Consider the following 21,945-nt stretch of genomic DNA (forward strand, 5'->3'; position numbering starts at 1 on the left):
AATCGTCAAATGTCGAAATTCGTTTATAATGTAAGTTATAACACAAACTCGCAAATTTCGTTATGATCAGGTTATTTTCATAAAATATTTCGATACTTTCAAGTTTCAGCTCATCGGAGTGAGATGATTAGATAAAGATGGATGAAGATAGCTGTTTCTTCGGCGATGGCGGCACTCTAGCTACGTTTCACCGGAAGAGTAGATGTTTACGAGTAAGTTTGTTTTCATATTATTACCTACTATTTTACATTTACTTTTTAGACTTAAATTAAATATTTATTGCCACGGACAATCTGTTAACTAGGTGACGTAGAAGCATTTATAAGTTTAATCCCAATAGCGCAATGTATAAAATACGCGAGACCGTCTTCGTTTCACCACGCCAAGTTTAATACGCACCTTTTTGCATGTTATACTATACGCCGGGTATCACCTTAGGTTTGCGCGAAGTATTTAAAACAATATAATGTTATTAATCTTTATATTTTATATTTTTATATACATAAATACATTATACACCTCATATATTTTATTAGCATACTTACACCTTTTTTAGTGTAGCTTATACCCTAGATGGCTATAGATATAGGTATTAAATGTCTTGCAATTATATATTTTACTATAATTATTAATTTCATTATAATATAATATACCTAACAATACACTCTAAATTAAATTAGTTGTTATCAAGACAGACAGTCTTAAGACAAACTCTTTTCTGGACGTTTTCAAAACGTATTATACTTAAAATAAATTGCACAGTTGTCGTAGCAGTCAGTTGCTAGATCAACCCGTGTGACATCAAATAGGAATTATTCTTGTTTTTTTAAATAGTTTTTTCGAAAAATATATGTAACATGTATAGCTCATACAATTATGAATTTATAGTTAATGGAAATGCGGATGTTTATACTTCATAGATATTTTTTTAGTTAATAATCGTGTAAATAATTTGATTAAACAATAAGGTACTTACCTACTCATCACTAGTATCAATTTTATTATATTACGTGTAAAATCACCAACAAGGTGCAGACTGCGTTTAAAAAATTAAAAACATAAAATAAAATATAAAATAATGTTGTAGTAGAAGCTGGAAACTGTAGTTTATTTTAATTTATAATCCAATTAATGTAACCGAGAATGTAACTATTAAATTCATCATTGAAATATCATTCAGATATCACTTTGGGATAAATGTAAATTAAATTAAAAATAATTAAAAAAACATTTTGTGAAAGGAAAAGATTACTGCTAATATTTAAGTCTTAATTATTATTAACAAATAAATACAAATAGTTTCTGATCGACTTACCAATTGGTATGTAATAAACCTATATGTAATAAAATAATTATTCATATCAAATAATCCTAACAATTTAATGCGAGGATTCTCATAAAATGATCTTACAGCAGCCTTAAAACACCAAAAATACATTTGTACATCATTTACAAAATTGTAGTTCCCTATTATGGTGTAGGTATTAATACAAACAATAAATTGCCATTCGAAAACACAATTTCGTATACCTATTATTATTTACTAAATACCTACAATTAAATTAAACTAAAAATAAACATATGATTACATACTGAGTGCCTATAATATAATATTATATATGAAGATTGAATCTTTATTACGAATACTTATCGTTTACACAGACCACAAGAAATAAAATTAAAAATATTAAAAAAAAAAAACACACACATCATTGTAAAAATATAGTTGGTATTATAGTATTTGATGAATTTACTGTATACGTTTATGACTATGTTAACTCTAAAATCCAGTAATCACATTTTTATTTAATAATTCATAAAATACAATATACTCTTATAAAAATATTCTTGTGCTTCTGATATCTATTCACCACCTTAATCAATAATTAAATTGATAAACGAAAATAATAATTTAAATAATACCTATATCATATTATTATAATTCAAATTCAAAATTATAAACTATTTTGGTTTATTGTCATATCAAATTTCAATGAACAAATTGGTCCTTAACACAGAACTCTTTGATATAAAAAGTTGCACTATATTATATCCGTGGATTCATCATATTGACGTACCTAGTATAATATTTATCATTTATTTATTTAATCTATGGCAAATCTCAAAGTCGTTGCAGAAGACACAGTCGATTAAAAATTATAAAATTTCAATAAGCAAAGAAGATATGAGCAAAAAACTTACTGCGTTTCGTATAATTTTATTTTTCATAAATCACAATATTTTAAGTTCTGGCTGTATTCTGGAGCGTTTCCTCATGGGCGTCGCAGTTCACACACGTCACGGATTCCGCCGAAGGAGTCGATAATTAAAGTAAGTTTGTTTTTATATTCTTTTGGGGCTTAAATTTACTTTTAAGACTTAAAACAAATATTTAATGTCACGAAAAATGTGCTATCCAAGTGTTGTAGCCGCATATTTTAGTTCCGGACTAGAAATGTATAAAATACGCGAGATATAAACGCCGTCGTCGTTTTTCCAGTCCCTGTTTGTAGAATAATTATAATTAATGGGTGCATACCTATACAGGGTACTTAATATAAATATATAAATATTTTGGTTTAATTTATAGAAATATATGTTATGACTTATAACTGATAATAGTCTTAATATACAATTTTAATTAATAACTGGTAATTTTTTTTCCAAATACAACGTTATAAGTTATAGGTAACTATTAATTTAGTGTCACATACTTAACTTCTATTGTTCACCTAATATCTATATTCTATATCATAGGGATTAGGGATAACCATGTACACATAAAAGTATATTCACGGAATGGTCAACTGCCTATCCTGACGTGTGCGCACTTACGAATAATATACCTACTCATATACTCGTATAGGTATTAGGTATATAAATATACCTATATAAATAGTGTAATACTACATACACGAATGTGTTACCTATTATGTCCCTAAAAGTTCAACAGTTATTATTATATTTATTTATTTTTTAAATATAGGTAGGAACATTACAAGGCTCTAATTAAAATCACATTTATTTTTTATTTTTTTGAACACAATGTTTTAAAAATTATTAATTAATATATAATTTATTGGTATAGTACTAAATAAATTAATGAAATAAAACAAACACAACTACTATAATTATTAGTAATAATAATATATCCACGTATAAATTATTAAAATACAAAACGAACAAACGAAAAACGATTCTGAGCAAAGATATCGTTGACTAATAAATAATATTGAGATTAAAGTAATTTATTTTTTCGGTAGAAAATTGGTATAAATATGAATTATAAATATTTCTTTATTTTCATACCATGACGCGTATATGTGAAAAATTGTTTATATTAAGTGTTTAAGATGTTAGATTTCGGTTCGGCTGATTGTCCACCCCCTCACTCTTTCGCATCAATGCATCAGAAATTATTATTTATAATATTTAAATATAAACTGCATTTTCTGAATTTTACAATTAAAAAAAGGTAATTTTTTTTCTTATATTTCTATTTTTTTACGTACCCATTATGTTCGATACTATAACTTCAGTCTTCAGTTATAGAAAACAACACTTGCCAATATGGAATTACTGTCGAATTTTTTTTATTTTAAAATTTTAAATAGTATCTGATCGACTGATGTGCTATGATGAAACTCAAAATATAACGAATACACTACCTATACACTTATCTAAATTCTATTTTATATTCGTTTAAATTGGACTTTTAATTTTTCTGGCCATTTTATTAAGCTTTGTAATATAAGTGCATTAAATCGTATTTTTAAGGCATTTTTCTTATTTTTAATGCATTTTAATCCACGTCCTATTTATAACTTAACGTTATTTTGTATATACCAATCGATTAGTGTACACAATAAAAAATATAATATTATTGATGGGTTAATAACTATTATGTAGGTAGGTACAGTTTTGTACGTTCAATGTATCGTTCTTAATTCATAAAGTAGCTAAATGAGTCAAATGATTTTGTCAAGGGGGGGGGGGGATAGGGCTGATTTTTTAACATGCACTATTTTAAGGGCTCTTAACCTAAGGGGCGCACCACTCTAAGGAGGAGTGACACAATTTCGTAAGGGGGGGGGGGGACGTGAAAATGTTTAAAAAAAAACATAAATTTATTTAGTTATTTTGTTATTTAGGTAATACATATTAATTATTAGGTATTTCTTAAATTTTTTTTATTATTTTATTTGAAACATTATTTTTAAATATTGGGATCAATAAAACTATTTTTATATAATTACTATTTTGTATCAATTAGAATTTGTTTATAAACCAAGTAATAAATAAATGGTTACCAAGTAAAAAAACCGTTATCTATATTATAAATTTGAATTCAATTTACCGCATTTGCGTCTAGTAGAAACAAATAAATGTTTTTTTGAAGATAATGTAAAAATATCCATCATCCATCGGTTAGGACCATATATATATTTTCTACGATTGGGACGGTTAGGTTATAATTATAAATAATCTATGGCAAATGACAATCGTTTGAGACGAACAGCGATTCCAATACGTACTCACATATTTCGTTCCATTCTGGTTATTAAGCTAGGTGCTTATTTTTATAAATGTCATTAATCTCAATACTTCCTGACTGAACTTTTGGATCCGATATATGAAGACGCGCGCTGCATTTTCCTTGACGGAGACGCACAGCTCTGACACTAGACAATATTATACACTCAAAGGGACCGCGTTTCGCCGGAAGAATAAATACCTAATTACGTAAGTTTTTTCCTACTACTCTGTTGACGCGGTAGACCTAATGTAAATATTTATTGTCAGAAACTTATATACCCGCTAGACGTAGAATAGTTTTTAAAATCCAGTTGTTATAGGTGTACAAAAATTAGGATATTATGAAAAATACCTTAAATTATAATACTTTGCCTACAACTGTTTAATTTATTGTTAAAGTAGAATAATTTTTAAAATTTTAAATCAATGATTAGGTAATGCTTTTATAAGTAGGAAGGTAGGTTTTTTATACCTACCTAACAAAATAAGAAAATACATAATGATTAATGTTATTTAATATGATTTGTAAGTACATAGCAGATTATACCTATCACTTGGTGACGATTATTTTTGTTTTATACGTTCTTCGTAATTCAGTTCCGTCACGATAGTTTTAGTTTTCGTTAAATGTGAAACATACATTTTCTATGCATACGGGGTACGGGCATTAAATATTTGGGTTTTAAGAGAACACCTCAAACGTACGTTTTATTTTGGGGGTTTTACGGGATATACATATAGGAAATTTTCTTCAAATTTCCACATTTCACTATTTGATATTGTGATATTATTTGTACCTAGGTTAAGTTTCTGTTTTAGAATCGATCGATATGTTACCTAGGTATATCACATTCTTTAATTTAAATTCTGGTAGTCGAGTATTGGACAAGTACCTACGTAACTTATAATTCGTATCGTAATTTAATTACTAAAGAAATATTATAATTTCCCCAACAGTGTCTAGGGCCACCGGCAGCAGAATGCATTATAGAATGTCTATAAACTTGTGGTCTAGTATATGGTTAAAATTGGCATGTGACCAACAACTGGGGGCTTGTTCTGGAAAGTTTAAATGATCTAATAAGGTTCATCTCATTATTTGAATTATATTAATTTTTAAGCGATTGTTGTGTTAATCAATTTTTTAATTTATTTCATTCAACACACTCGTCTCAGTTTGTTTTTATATTATTTTGGTCTTACATTTACTTTTTAGACTTATTGTCGCGGAAAATCTGTTAACCAAGTAACGTAGAAGCATATACGTTTACTACTGCCTACCAAAGGCGCAATGTATAATAATAATAAATTATACGCCAGTCCGAACAATCCAAACGCTGTCTTACTCGTAGTCGAGTTCTAGTTGATAACTGACTTGTGAATAAATGTAATTTTTGTTAGGTATAAAAATAAAACTAATAAATCCTTGAATACAACATTTAAAAATACAAACTCTGTGTAATAAAAATGAATATTAGGTATTTATTGGTAGGTTTATATAATATCTGTAGACTGTAACGCATAGGTCATTAGAATATTGTAGAACATTTTACTGCATAAGATGCGTGTTATTTCAGAAATGGTATTCGTCAGTGAACATTTTCAAACTGGGAATAATATATCATAAGCAGATTGAAATGTGTGAACGTTACAGTGTTTCGAAGACTAAGTTTCGTAGCAGATTTTGATTCCGTCACGGGGTATGTATTTTCTTATTTCTCAGTAGGTTTATTTTTATTATAGTTAATTGATCAGGGGATGTATTGCCCGAAAATTTTCAATATTTGTATTGTAACTATACTGGTATAACACTATTCGGGCTATCAATAAAGTCGTGTTCAAAATTAGAAAATTGGTGAGGTATGATATTTTTTTAAGCAATTCTTTCGAGTAGGGAATTCGCTCAATGATATTTAAATATTTTCACCGATAATCAAGTACGATGACTTGTAGGTAACTAGAGACTGAGTGAATAGGAATTAGGAAGTGTGTGATATGGCGAAGATAAGGAAATGGGTCAACAGGATTTCAGAATGTTTGGTGTATGAAAGGGAAAGATGAAAAAGAAATGTAAGGTTAGGGTAGGTAAGCGGAGTGAGAGTAGCAGATATGAGAATAATAAGTAAGGTGTTAAGGTACAAAAGAGGATAGAATAAGAAATTAATTAATTAAGGGTAGTGTACATATTGTAGTGAAAACAAGAGAGAATAGGTTTAGGTGGTTCGGTCACTGTATGATAAGAGATAGTGAGAGTGGCTATAGAAGTTAATTTAACGGAGAAATGATGGACGAGAAGACTGAAGAAGAGATGGATAGACAGAATACCGATCATATGGGGGTGTGGAATGAGAGTGGCTGAACCTGTATATAGCTGTGAGAGACGGGGGAAGAAAAAGTGTAAAGGTAGAATAGTTATGTTAACAATGCCGAATACGTAGGAAAAGATCTTGAATTGCAAAGGCCCTATTGACTCTTTGGCTTCAACTAACCATAGGTTTACCTAACTAACCTTCTTTTGACTCATTAGGACACTTTGAATAAAAAGATCCTGAGTTGCAGGTTGCCGAACTTAAGTGTTTGATTATCAAGTTGATTCTTTGATTGTTGACACCTTAATCCATGCTATGGATGAAGCCCATAGATAATAAATATATGGATAGTCCACGCCTATGTTAAATACATTTGAGGCCGCGTTCCCGGAGGGGAAGGCAATTGAGGCTCCTTTATATTGATAGTCGATAGTCGATACTCGATATAAGTATACTTTATTTGCGGTGTGTACCTACTAGTTGCGGTCATAATCAAAAATTACATACTAGTTGCGGTTACCCCTCAAAAAGGTTACATACTAGTTGCGGTCACCCATCAAAAAGGTTACATACTTAGGACTGTCTACACTTTTATTTTTTGTGTAGGTATGGTTAAAAATGTTGATACTTATGTTTAAATTACGTGGTTAAACTTGTGTCAAAATATAGTATATAATATAGTAAACTTGTGTCAAAATATAATATGTATATAATAGTATAATAATAATAATAATTTAAAATTTTAAAATTTTGTAGGTATAAATTTAAAGGAAATCGACTTTAGATATTCAAGCCGATTTATTTCACCTTCTTCACAATATTGTATTTGTTGCGCTAAAAAATGCTCTTTTTCTATTGAAATTTTATTAACACTGGTTTTTGTACAATTCATTTTTAAATAGCCATTCGTTTGAATTTCATTTAAAGCGTCAATAAATATAAAAATATTAGAATGAGAGTGGTAAAACATGCTATTGAGCTTTGAATGAAAACTTTCGCATGCATTGGTTGTTCGTGTTATGGAAGACGAACATTCAGACCATAATGACGGTGGATATCTCAAATATTCGAAACTATCGGAGTATACAATTTAATCTATTTTATTTATAAACATTACAAATAAGTAGTGGTGTTCCCACATATATACGCTGTGTGTATTATAGACAGCTTTGATAAGCTATGACCGCAACTAAGATATTACCTAAATTGGCGTGATTGCAACTAGTATGCAGCCTTTATTTGGCCTCAATTTATTGTTCCCCTCGAAGACCGCTGATAAGACCATTATGTCCTATCCATATCTTTAGTATCTATGATGGAGCCATACCCAGCTCACTCGCTTAAACTTGTTGCCGGTTGGGATGTCAGCGCACTATTTGTTTTCCATCTTTGACCCACGCGTAGCATACCAAATGTACGATTAAGAAAACACTAACATGATTGGGTCAGAGAGAGAAATAAATGGTGCGCTAAAAATCTGACATCCTCTTAGTGTTATCAAGTTGAAGAAGCAGTTGATTGTTGACAATTTGACATTTAACATTAACTGTGGTAGGTATTGTGATTGGAAGTAAAAGTAATTAGCAGGGCTGTGAATTTAATGCAATGAAAAAGTGTTAAATATTTACCTGCATGTATGCACTAAAAACAGGCAAATATATGCACTGAAATATTCAAAAATATGCACTTAAAATTCAAAAAAATACTGAATGAAAACGTTTTTATTAATAAATTTTTAAATTAATAAATTATAATTCAAATTGGTTTACAAAAAATTCTTTATTTACACACATGGCAGGTAGGTATGTAGGTAGGTAACGGATGAACCGAAAATAAAAAAACATTTAAAGAAAATAAGCATAAATACGAAGAAATCATGAAAACATGCAATTATATTAACTAACCAAAAAAAAAACGCATATTGGTAACGGTGTTGTAATAATAGGGATCTCCCCAAAAAAATACGTACTAATAGTTCAAACAAATTATAAAAGCCAACTGTAATAAATATTAATTTATGAAAAAGTATATTAAAACGCATTATTATTATAAATGAAACAAAACTATGAACTATGGACCGTGACATAATATAGGTATTTCTATATTTTTAGCTCCATAATTTCTGTTAAAATATTAGGAAAATGTTTTGAGTACCGTAAAAGTGCTAAATTTGAGCTATTACTTAAAATATTATATTCATAACAAATTATCATAGAAGGTTAGGTACTGTTATTCCACATACTTATTATAGTTTAATTTAACTACAACATTCTAGTAGAGTCTAATAAAATTTGGTTCCACGACTTTGATCATACAAACTTTAAATACTAAACTATGGGTCTGAAATTTAGTTTATATAGATCTGAATAATCCAAAACATATATTGCTTCAAAATATAAAAATAAAGTGTCTTGTATTGTAGTAGGTAGGTAACTTTCAAAAAAAAAACTAAAAAAAATCATACTTGAAATCTATGTATAATATACGTATATTGTAATAAATGTTCAAATGCTTACTATAGTACATTATAAAAAATTAACTTAAGTTCAATATAATACATTATAACAGGTGTTCAAATAAACATTTCATACCACAAATTTTGTTAATTCACACAGTCTCTCTTCAATTTTAAATTTTTCTTCAAATTATCTACAAAACATAAATGTTTAGTAAATTGGAAGACATGATTAAGTATTTAATCATTTATCTAAAAGAGATGTGCCGGGTCGCCACATTACTATATCGAGGGACCATGGTGCAAGTGTCGTCCATAAATATCATAGCATATATTATATCAAGATTGCCTCAGTAGGTTGAGGGACCGTTGTTAAAGTGCCGTCCACCAATAAAGTACCGAGAAAAAAAAAGATTAATTCAAATATAGAAGGTACTTATATCATATAATTTTATCAAAGTATGATTGTGTTAGTCACAGTCTTGTGTAAATGTTATTGTCTTATGTTTTCCCAATCTAATTATACAAAATACTGAAAATTAATGAAATCACAAATATTAGTACTATAGAGAGACTGTGCATTGATTTACAAATTTGTCTTAAATTTACTTTTTGCATAGAGAATATGAAGGTGGAGATTGTAATGAAAATTAAGCGCAGGGTGTTTTTGGTTGAATTGTTGTTGCGTTTATTCTCAAAAACTTATTATTTTTCATACAGACACAATTTTAATAATTTGTTGTACAGTATTTCTTTTGAATTAATTAATTATACTCTTACGAGTGTACAGATAAAATAGTTTAATAAAGGATCTCATAAAACATGGGGGGGAAGGCGTGAACATAAAACTCACGGTTTTTGGTCGGGTGTTCATTATGACGGGATCAGTAGCACGGTAATATAAATTATTACCGGCGTGAACAGCTGGGCGGCTTCAGCAGTGACTTGGCTCGGATGGCTGTATGCTGATAAAAAAAAAAACGGCGAACGGTGTTGGACCTTATACAATCTGTTCCGTTGGTGGTCGTACGTTGGTCGGATGGAACTGGCTGACTCGGCTCGGACGGCGATGCTCAGTAACGGTGGAAGCGTAAAGACAATATATACCTCGCGACTCACTGCGGCGGTGGTGGAGGGTATATGCCGGGACAAACTGTAGAATGTCCGTTCGTGGCGGTATTAAAATACCGTCCGGCTCATTCAGTCTGGGGGCAAGTGTTGTATGTATGCGCTACTGCTTCAAATTGTTTACACGAGTGAGCTGGGTATGGCTCCATCATAGATAATAAAGATATAACATAATGGTCTTATCAGCGGTCTTCGAGGGGAACAATTGAGGCCAAATAAAGTATACCTATATCGAGTATCCACTATCAATATAAAGAAGCCTCAATTGCTTTCCGCGGGAACGCGGCCTCAAATGTATTTACATAGGCGTGGACTATCCATATCTTTATTATCTATGGGATTCATCCATAGCATGGATTAAGGTTGTCAACAATCTAAGGATCAACTTGATAATCAAACACTTAAGTTCAGCAACCTGCAAATCAGGATCTTTTTATTCAAAGTGTCCTAATAAGTCATAAGAAGGTTAGTTAGGTAAACCTACGGTTAGTTGAAGCTATGGTAATGATAGACGACTACCATCACCGGTCGTGAGCTTTGCGATGATCTTTTCCTACTAACTATCAAGGTATTCGATATTGTAAACATAACAATGAAAGAAAATATTTAAATATTATTAATTTGGTTAGGATAAGGTTAGGTTAGGATGGGGCAGGAAATTAGATGTTAACTAATTATCATAGTTTTTAACACGGTCTTAAAGACTGTCAGCAAGAGTTGTACCAGTATAGTTATTAAAAACTTAAATACAGCCAACATTAAATAATGATTTTTTTACCACAACAAATTATAAAATGTATTTTAAAATATAACAAAATATTATTTTATTAGGGTTTTATAAGGTTTTCAATACTTATGAGTTTTTGTAAATAGAAAATGTATAAAATCAATAGTTTTAATTTAATATATGGTTTTGTGTTTTAATATCCTATTGTATTAAACATTTTATGTCCTTTATAAATTACAATCACATAGTAGAGTCCGTGCACGACCTTTTATCATTTAATTTCTTTGCATCCTATATAATTTACATTCATTTTTATACATTTTCTAATACATATATTACCGTGATACACCTCTGATCATAATAAATGTTCGCATTTTGTAATGTAAACAACACCTAGTTTTTGGATTGTAGTTAATATGTATTGCAGTAATTAGCTTCCAGCGTATTCTTTTGTTGTGTTATTTCACCCAGATTTCTTAAACAATTTTTTTTTCACTTCATTGAACTCTAGTAGATTTTTTTGTATAAAATTGTTCAAGATTAACCAGCTATACCTGGGAGTACGCTGAGTGCATGTGTACATAATATATAATTTGAAAAGAGCCTAGCTAGGTTCTCTCACGTTCCCCATTCAATTCATTTTTTTATATATTTAATTTTTTTAAAAAGATGACTGTTTAAGATTCTTGGCATTTTAGTTTGTACTTTGTAATGTGTATTCCTACAGTTAAATTTATTCAAAATTTTTTTTTGGTTTCCTAAAATGCATTTGCCTGCGGGCGCCAACACCCTCCTTCAATTTTTTTTTTATGATTTAACCTCTAGCCAAATTTTTAAAACATATATATATATATATTTCCTTGGCATTTTAGTTTGTACCTACTTTGTAATGTGTATTCCTACAGTTATATATTTTTTAAATTTTTTTTTGGTTAGGTTAGGTTTTTTTCGATTCTTTTATATATATCTTTTTTTAACATTAACAACTTGATGCCATATGATTTTTTTAAAATTTTTATCTGATTCTTAAAATGCGTTTTCCTGCGGTAGCCCACGTTCCCCTTTCAATTTTTTTTCATAAATTTATTTCAATTAATTTTTTATATGAATATCTTCAAATTTGTGAGTCATTAGAGAATTTTTTTCTGTTATTTAATTCTTATCTAGATCTTTCTATATAGATTTTTTAAACACTGACAAGCCGGCGCCAACACCCTCCTTCATATTTTTTTTTTGTAATGTAACTCTACTTGAATATTTTGTATTGACGGAAAAATTGATAACTTGGTGCCTGTAAATAATCATTCTTTAATGAACTAAATATTTTGAATAGTTTTTTCTGTTTAAGATTCTGGGCATTTTAGTTTGTACTTTGTAATGTCTAATCATACAGTTAAATTTATTCGAAATTTTTTTTGGTTTCCTAAAATGCATTTGCCTGCGGGTGCCAACACTCTCCTTCAATTTTTTTTTATGATTTAACCTCTAGCCAAATTCTTAAAACATTGACTATCAGCTGCCCTATGAATAATCATTCTTTAATGAACTAAATATTTTGAATAGGTTTTTCTGTTTAAGATTTTTGGCATTTTAGTTTGTACTTTGTAATGTGTATTCCTACAGTTAAATTTTTCCAATTTTTTTTTGATTTCCTAAAATGCATTTGCCTGCGGGCGCCAACACCTCCTTCAATTTTTTTTTTATGATTTAACCTCTAGCCAAATTCTTAAAACATTGAGTATCAGCTGCCCTATGAATAATCATTCTTTAATGAACTAAATATTTTGAATAGGTTTTTTTGTTTAAGATTCTTGGCATTTTAGTTTGTACTTTGTAATGTCTAATCATACAGTTAAATTTATTCGAAATTTTTTTTTGTTTTCCTAAAATGCATTTGCCTGCGGGCGCCAACACCCTCCTTCAATTTTTTTTTAGTAATGTCACTCTACTTGAATATTTAGTATTGACGGGAAAATTGATAACTTGGTGCCTGTAAATAATCATTCTTTAATGAACTAAATATTTTAAATAGTTTTTTCTGTTTAAGATTCTGGGCATTTTCGTTTGAAATTTTTCATGTGTATTCCTACAGTAAATTTTTTCCAAATTTATTTTTTTGTTTTCTAAAATGCATTTGCCAGCGGGCGCCAATACCCTCCTTCAATTTTTTTTTATGATTTTAACTCTAGCCAAAAACCTAACCTAACCTCTAGTTTGAACTTTGATATGTATTTTTCTTCTGTAAAATTTATTCAATATTTTTTGTTGATTTTCTAAAATGCATTTGCCTGCGGGCGCCAACACCCTCCTTCAATTTTTTTTTTAGTAATGTCACTATAGTTGAATATATTGTATTGACTTGAAAATTGATAACTAGGTGCCCTATGAATAATCATTCTTTAATGAACTAAATATTTTGAATAGTTTTTTCTGTTTAAGATTCTGAGCATTTTAGTTTGTACTTTGTAATGTCTAATCATACAGTTAAATTTATTCGAAATTTTTTTTGGTTTCCTATAAAATGCATTTGCCTGCGGGTGCCAACACTCTCCTTCAATTTTTTTTTATGATTTAACCTCTAGCCAAATTCTTAAAACATTGACTATCAGCTGCCCTATGAATAATCATTCTTTAATGAACTAAATATTTTGAATAGGTTTTTCTGTTTAAGATTTTTGGCATTTTAGTTTGTACTTTGTAATGTCTAATCATACAGTTAAATTTATTCCAAATTTTTTTTTGGTTCCCTAAAATGCATTTGCCTGCGGGCGCCAACACCCTCCTTCAATTTTTTTTTTATGATTTAACCTCTAACCAAATTTTTAAAACATATATATATTTCCTTGGCATTTTAGTTTGTACCTACTTTGTAATGTATATTCCTACAATTATATATTTTTTAAATTTTTTTTTGGTTTCCTAAAATGCATTTGCCTGCAGGCGCCAGCACGCTCCTTCAATTTTTTTTTTTAGTAACGTCACTCTAGTTGAATATTTTGTATTGACTTGAAAATTGATAACTAGGTGCCCTATGAATAATCATTCTTTAATGAACTAAATATTTTGAATAGGTTTTTTTGTTTAAGATTCTTGGCATTTTAGTTTGTACCTTTTAATGTGTATTCATAATGTTAATTTTTTTTTTGTTTTCTAAAATACATTTGCCTGCGGGCGCCAATACCCTCCTTCAATTTTTTTTTTATGATTTTAACTCTAGCCAAAAACCTAACCTAACCTCTAGCCAAATTTTTTAAACATTGACTGGTACCACTTGAATAATCCTTGTTTTATGAAATAAATATTTCAAATAGTTTTTTCTGTTTAATATTCTGGGAATTTTAGTTTGAACTTTGAAATGTATTTTTCTTCCGTAAAATTTTTTCCAAATTTTTTTTTTGTTTTCTAAAATGCATTTGCCTTCAGGCGCCAACATCCTCCTTCAAATTTTTTTTTAGTAATGTCACTCTACTTGAATATTTAGTATTGACGGGAAAATTGATAACTTGGTGCCTGTAAATAATCATTCTTTAATGAACTAAATATTTTAAATAGTTTTTTCTGTTTAAGATTCTGGGCATTTTCGTTTGAAATTTTTCATGTGTATTCCTACAGTAAATTTTTTCCAAATTTATTTTTTATTTTCTAAAATGCATTTGCCTGCGGGCGCCAACATCCTCCTTCAATGTTTTTTTTTAGTAATGTCACTCTAGTTGAATTTTTTGTATTGACTTGAAAATTGATAACTAGGTGCCCTATGAATAATCATTCTTTAATGAACTAAATATTTTGAATAGTTTTTTCTGTTTAAGATTCTGGGCATTTTAGTTTGTACTTTGTAATGTCTAATCATACAGTTAAATTTATTCGAAATTTTTTTTGGTTTCCTAAAATGCATTTGCCTGCGGGCGCCAACACTCTCCTTCAATTTTTTTTTATGATTTAACCTCTAGCCAAATTTTTAAAACATTGACTATCAGCTGCCCTATGAATAATCATTCTTTAATGAACTAAATATTTCAAATAGTTTTTTTTGTTTAAGAATCTGGGCATTTTAGTTTGTACTTTGTAATGTGTAATCATAGGGTTATATTTTTTAAAAATTTTTTTTTGGTTTCCTAAAATGCATTTGCCTGCGGGCGCCAACACCCTCCTTCAATTTTTTTTTAGTAATGTCACTCTACTTGAATATTTAGTATTGACGGGAAAATTGATAACTTGGTGCCTGTAAATAATCATTCTTTAATGAACTAAATATTTTAAATAGTTTTTTCTGTTTAATATTCTGGGAATTTTAGTTTGAACTTTGAAATGTATTTTTCTTCCGTAAAATTTTTTCCAAATTTTTTTTTTGTTTTCTAAAATGCATTTGCCTTCAGGCGCCAACATCCTCCTTCAAATTTTTTTTTAGTAATGTCACTCTACTTGAATATTTAGTATTGACGGGAAAATTGATAACTTGGTGCCTGTAAATAATCATTCTTTAATGAACTAAATATTTTAAATAGTTTTTTCTGTTTAAGATTCTGGGCATTTTCGTTTGAAATTTTTCATGTGTATTCCTACAGTAAATTTTTTCCAAATTTATTTTTTATTTTCTAAAATGCATTTGCCTGCGGGCGCCAACATCCTCCTTCAATGTTTTTTTTTAGTAATGTCACTCTAGTTGAATTTTTTGTATTGACTTGAAAATTGATAACTAGGTGCCCTATGAATAATCATTCTTTAATGAACTAAATATTTTGAATAGTTTTTTCTGTTTAAGATTCTGGGCATTTTAGTTTGTACTTTGTAATGTCTAATCATACAGTTAAATTTATTCGAAATTTTTTTTGGTTTCCTAAAATGCATTTGCCTGCGGGCGCCAACACTCTCCTTCAATTTTTTTTTATGATTTAACCTCTAGCCAAATTTTTAAAACATTGACTATCAGCTGCCCTATGAATAATCATTCTTTAATGAACTAAATATTTCAAATAGTTTTTTTTGTTTAAGAATCTGGGCATTTTAGTTTGTACTTTGTAATGTGTAATCATAGGGTTATATTTTTTAAAAATTTTTTTTTGGTTTCCTAAAATGCATTTGCCTGCGGGCGCCAACACCCTCCTTCAATTTTTTTTTAGTAATGTCACTCTACTTGAATATTTAGTATTGACGGGAAAATTGATAACTTGGTGCCTGTAAATAATCATTCTTTAATGAACTAAATATTTTAAATAGTTTTTTCTGTTTAAGATTCTGGGCATTTTCGTTTGAAATTTTTCATGTCTAATCATACAGTTAAATTTATTCGAAATTTTTTTTTGTTTTCTTAAAATGCATTTGCTTGCGGGCGCCAACATCCTCCTTCAATTTTTTTTTATGATTTAACCTCTAACCAAATTTTTAAAACAGATATGTTATATATTTCCTTGGCATTTTAGTTTGTACCTACTTTGTAATGTATATTCCTACAGTTATTTAATTCTTATCTAGATCTTTCTATATAGATTTTTTAAACACTGACAAGCCGGTGCCAACACCCTCCTTCATATTTTTTTTTTGTAATGTAACTCTTCTTGAATATTTAGTATTTCTGGGAAAATTGATAACTTGGTGCCTGTAAATAATCATTCTTTAATGAACTAAATATTTTAAATAGTTTTTTCTGTTTAAGATTCTGGGCATTTTCGTTTGAAATTTTTCATGTGTATTCCTACGGTATATTTTTTCCAAATTTATTTTTTTGTTTTCTAAAATACATTTGCCTGCGGGCGCCAATACCCTCCTTCAATTTTTTTTTATGATTTTAACTCTAGCCAAAAACCTAACCTAACCTCTAGCCAAATTTTTTAAACATTGACTGGTACCACTTGAATAATCCTTGTTTTATGAAATAAATATTTCAAATAGTTTTTTCTGTTTAATATTCTGGGAATTTTAGTTTGAACTTTGAAATGTATTTTTCTTCCGTAAAACTTTTTCCAAATTTTTTTTTTGTTTTCTAAAATGCATTTGCCTTCAGGTGCCAACATCCTCCTTCAATTTTTTTTTTTAGTAATGTAACTCTAGTTGAATATTTTGTATTGATTTGAAAATTGATAACTTGGTGCCCTATAAATAATCATTCTTTAATGAACTAAATATTTTGAATAGTTTTTTCTGTTTAAGATTCTGGGCATTTTAGTTTGTACTTTGTAATGTCTAATCATACAGTTAAATTTATTTGAAATTTTTTTTGGTTTCCTAAAATGCATTTGCCTGCGGGTGCCAACACTCTCCTTCAATTTTTTTTTATGATTTAACCTCTAGCCAAATTCTTAAAACATTGACTATCAGCTGCCCTATGAATAATCATTCTTTAATGAACTAAATATTTTGAATAGGTTTTTCTGTTTAAGATTTTTGGCATTTTAGTTTGTACTTTGTAATGTTTATCATACAATTAAATTTATTCGAAATTTTTTTTTGGTTTCCTAAAATGCATTTGCCTGCGGGTGCCAACACTCTCCTTCAATTTTTTTTTATGATTTAACCTCTAGCCAAATTTTTTAAACATTGACTATCGGGTATCCTTGAATAATCCTTATCTTTAATGAACTAAATATTTCAAATAGTTTTTTTTGTTTAAGAATCTGGGCATTTTAGTTTGTACTTTGTAATGTGTAATCATAGGGTTATATTTTTTAAAAATTTTTTTTTGGTTTCCTAAAATGCATTTGCCTGCAGGCGCCAACACCCTCCTTCAATTTTTTTTTTAGGATTTAACCTCTAGCCAAATATTTTAAGCATTGACAATCTAATACCTCTTGAATAATCCTTGTTTAATGAAATAAATATTTTAAATAGTTTTTTTTGTTTAAGATTCTGGGCATTTTAGTTTGTACTTTTCTACTAACCTGTGGTAATAATTTATAAGCGGTAGTTATGTTTTTAGATATTTTAAATTAATATTTTTGTATTTGTATTTTAGAAACGCTGGTATTTAATTTTTAAATAACCTAGGAATATTTAAAACATAATATTATTATATTATTCATATTATTATAATACAATATTTAAATATAATATATTATGAACCTACTGCCCTACTATTTCTAGACGTTTACATGGCAATAGTAAAATTCTATTAAACCTATTAGGTACGTAAACAACATTTATTAATATGACAAATATTTAAAATTTCAAAAAAGGGGGACCCTCGTGTTAATACCTCTCACTTTGTTTTTTGGATAACGCTGGGAGTTTTTGTGCACAAACGATTGGACTTGGTGCACATTTCTGCACAAACGATGCACAAACGTTTGGCGTGGTCAGAAGTTCAAATTTCGAATGTGGGGGGGTCATTGAAATGGACCTATCAAATGCTGTAAAAATATAAATTTCAGACACTCATAAAAATTTAATTTTAGTTTCTTTTGGCCTTTTTTATTTGATAAAGGTAGACAAACTTATAAGTAATCTTATATTACATTTTCAAATCTTAGATTTAAAAAGAAAAATTTTTATGAATTCTCAACTCAAAATAATTTGCTAATTTTCGTGATTTTTCCGTATTTTGTCAAAATTTGAACTTTAAATGCTTATAAATAAAAACTGTGACTAAGGATTTTAAATTTTTCCTTTGAAACAATAATCTAGGAGCCTTCTATTAAATTTTCAAGCTTTTTTACTCAACAGATATCATTTTATTGATATTCATAGAAAAAAAACTAAAAAAATTGAAAACTGACAATGTCCGTAAACAGCTCAAAAAGAGTCAAAATTTTATGGTGTATAGAAAATGCTAATATAAACATTCAGTCAAAATTTCATGTCCCTACGGTCATTTGTTTTAGAGTTACACCAAAAACCAAAATCGATTTTCTCGAAAACAGATTTTACGTAAAAATTCCCGTTTTCCTTTATTTTTCTTCGGTTTTTCACATCACTTTTGAAAACTACTGGGAAATTTTTACTTTTAACCCCTCAAAGTACCAACTAGATTCACTTTCATTTCAGAAAAGTTACTGTTGAAGAAAATCCAAGCACTTTTACTGTCCTAAAAGCTGATGACAGACACAAAAATAATAAAAAAAACACACATCATTGTAAAATCAATACATTCATTGCTTCGCTCAGAATCTAAAAAAACTTTTAACCTAATTTAAGTCAACATAAGCACAAAAATAAATGTTAGAACAAATGAATGCTAAAAAAAAAAATGTAAAATGATTAACAATTTAAGTTAGTATAAGTCATAAAAAAATATTAAAGCAAGTCAAGTACAAAAAATGTGTAAAATTTTTTTCTAACCTAATTTAAGTCAGCATAAGCATGAAAACAAATGTAAAAATATATAAATAAAAAAAAAATGTAAAATGATTAACCTTATTTAAGTTAGTATAATGTATAAAATCAATTTAAAGCAAAAAATAAACCTAATTTTAAGCTAGTACAAGTAAGAAAATAAATCTTAAGATATACTAAAAAAAAAAAAAATGTAAAAATAAAAAACTTAACATCGTTTAAGTTTTAAGTTATCATAAAAAAAAAATGTCTATAAACTAAGTACATTGTAAGCGAATTAAATATGAAAAATATATAATTAGATAAGAACACCAAAGATGTCATTAGTTAAAAGTTAAAACTATGTAGAATATATAGAATAAGAAACAAAATATGTAAAAATTCATTACATATGTCAATATGACAATATATTGTATACAAATATTAAATTAAAAAAAAAAAATTGCATAGATATCATTACAACACCAGATAGGGAACTTGGGATATAAAATATATAAGATTATTAACAAGAATAGAAACACATCAATGGAATGCGGGGAGTACGAACTTTCAGCTTCAGTTCTATCTTCCTAATTTTTTTTTCCTATGTAATATGTACCTAAACTTTAATATTACTTACATTGCCCCTTTTAGATTGTATAGTAAAATTTGTTTTCTTTATATATATGTATATAAATGTCCAGTTTAAATTGCATAACTTTTTCAACTTTCGACTTTCAACTTTTTCTTACTTTATCTCTTCTCTACTTAAATATTTGTATTGCTCTCACTCTCGCCCACGGGTGGTGTTGTGAGGGCACAACACAAAAAGTGCAAGGTGGATGTAATGATATGCTCACACACCATTATAATAAACTAAAATTCTACAGAATAATAAATAACGGCCAGACTGTCGTTTGTAGAAATCGGTCGCATCAAATAAAACCATTAACAACGACAATTAAGATATCGGCACGCACTTATAACGGTATTACGTAGGATGTGTGTGACTTTATTTTATGGTGACGCCAAAGAATAATCTAGGTCCCAGACTCACGATAACTTTTTGATAAAGCCGCCTACCACTCTCTGGTCATCATCCTCGCGTCGTCCCTTAAACCAGTGCATGAGCACCAACCACCAGAGTAACAACCTATAATATTTTACGTTGATTGCAGTTAATACATTCTATGTGCTTTTTTCCATAAAATTATATTGTACGGTGTATTTGATCTAATTCTCGAATACACGATCTCGAGAGCCCTCCGAACACCTGGAGGAAGGTAATAGCGTAATTTTACTACTCTAATTTTAATATTTTAATTTAACTATCGACAGGAGTCGCCTTATATTTATCTTATTTCTACGTTATTACAAAGTATCTATAGTCATACGTTTTTTAATTACAACAAAATAAGAAAATCGTTACATGAGAAATCGAGTGAATATCAAATGTTGTAAAAATATGAATTTCAAACACTCATAAAAATTTAATTTGACTTTCTTGAATTTTTTTTTTGATAAATGTAGACAAACTTATGAGGAATTTTGTATTTCATTTTCAAATCTTAAATTTAAAAAGAAATTTTTTATGAATTTCTAACTCAAAATAATTTGTAAATTTTTGTTAATTTTACGTATTTTGTCAATATTTAAACTTTAAATGCTTATAAAAAAAAATTATGACTGAAACATTTTTAATATTTTCAACTGCTAAATTAAAAATATATTAGAAACCTTGTATTAAATTTTCAAGCTTATTTACCCAACAAATAAAATGTTATTGCCACTCATAGAAAAAAAACTAAAAAAAATTGGAAACTGAAAATGTCCGCTAACAAAACAAATCAAATTATTTGAAAATTTTATCGTGTATAGAAAATGGTAATGTAAACAACCAGTGAAAATGGCATGTATATATACGGTCATTTGTTTTAGAGTTACATAAAAAACCAAAATCGATTTTGTCGAAAACCGATTTGCGTACAAATTCCCGTTTTCCCTTAATTGTTATGTTGTTTTTCCCGGCGCTTTTGAAAACTTAATTTAAATTTTTACTTTTCGAATGTACCATTTAGATTCACTTTCCCATCAAACAAGATACGGTTGAAGGAAATCAAAGCAGTTTTACTGCCCCCAACGGTGGTGACAGACACACAAAAAAAAAACTAAAAAAAACACACATCATTGTAAATTTAATACATTCATTGCATACATTTCATATACTAACATTTCGTCTAAAAAAATATGAACAACATTAATTTCCATTAAACAAAATGTAATTACTATTTAATGTATATTATATAGTATATATAGGTACTATAATATGTTTGTTAGAATCACATTAAAAAAAAAAAGTTATAACTCAAAATAAATAAAACAATAAAACTAGTCAGCTATAGGTATTAGGTATATAAATAAAACAGTTGTCTATAATATGTATACATTATATCTACTTACAGGCGACAGCGTAATCGATTGTTTCTGATCGTTTGAATTTCGTCAAATGTTAATATAATTTAATGCAGATTAGGTATATTAATAAA

The 21,945-nt window shown here is 28.5% G+C and overlaps 1 long non-coding RNA gene across 1 annotated transcript; it reads left to right on the forward strand.

The window, feature by feature from the left end:
- The first annotated feature begins 144 nt into the window (after positions 1-144).
- On the forward strand, positions 145-6,236 carry LOC132948497 (uncharacterized). Its single transcript, XR_009665029.1, has 3 exons — positions 145-212; positions 2,248-2,331; positions 6,114-6,236. It is a non-coding gene; the product is annotated as an uncharacterized LOC132948497 (long non-coding RNA).
- The last annotated feature ends 15,709 nt before the right edge of the window (positions 6,237-21,945 follow it).

The sequence above is a fragment of the Metopolophium dirhodum genome, chromosome 7, assembly GCF_019925205.1.
Source record: "Metopolophium dirhodum isolate CAU chromosome 7, ASM1992520v1, whole genome shotgun sequence".
In the NCBI taxonomy this organism is placed as follows: domain Eukaryota; kingdom Metazoa; phylum Arthropoda; class Insecta; order Hemiptera; family Aphididae; genus Metopolophium; species Metopolophium dirhodum.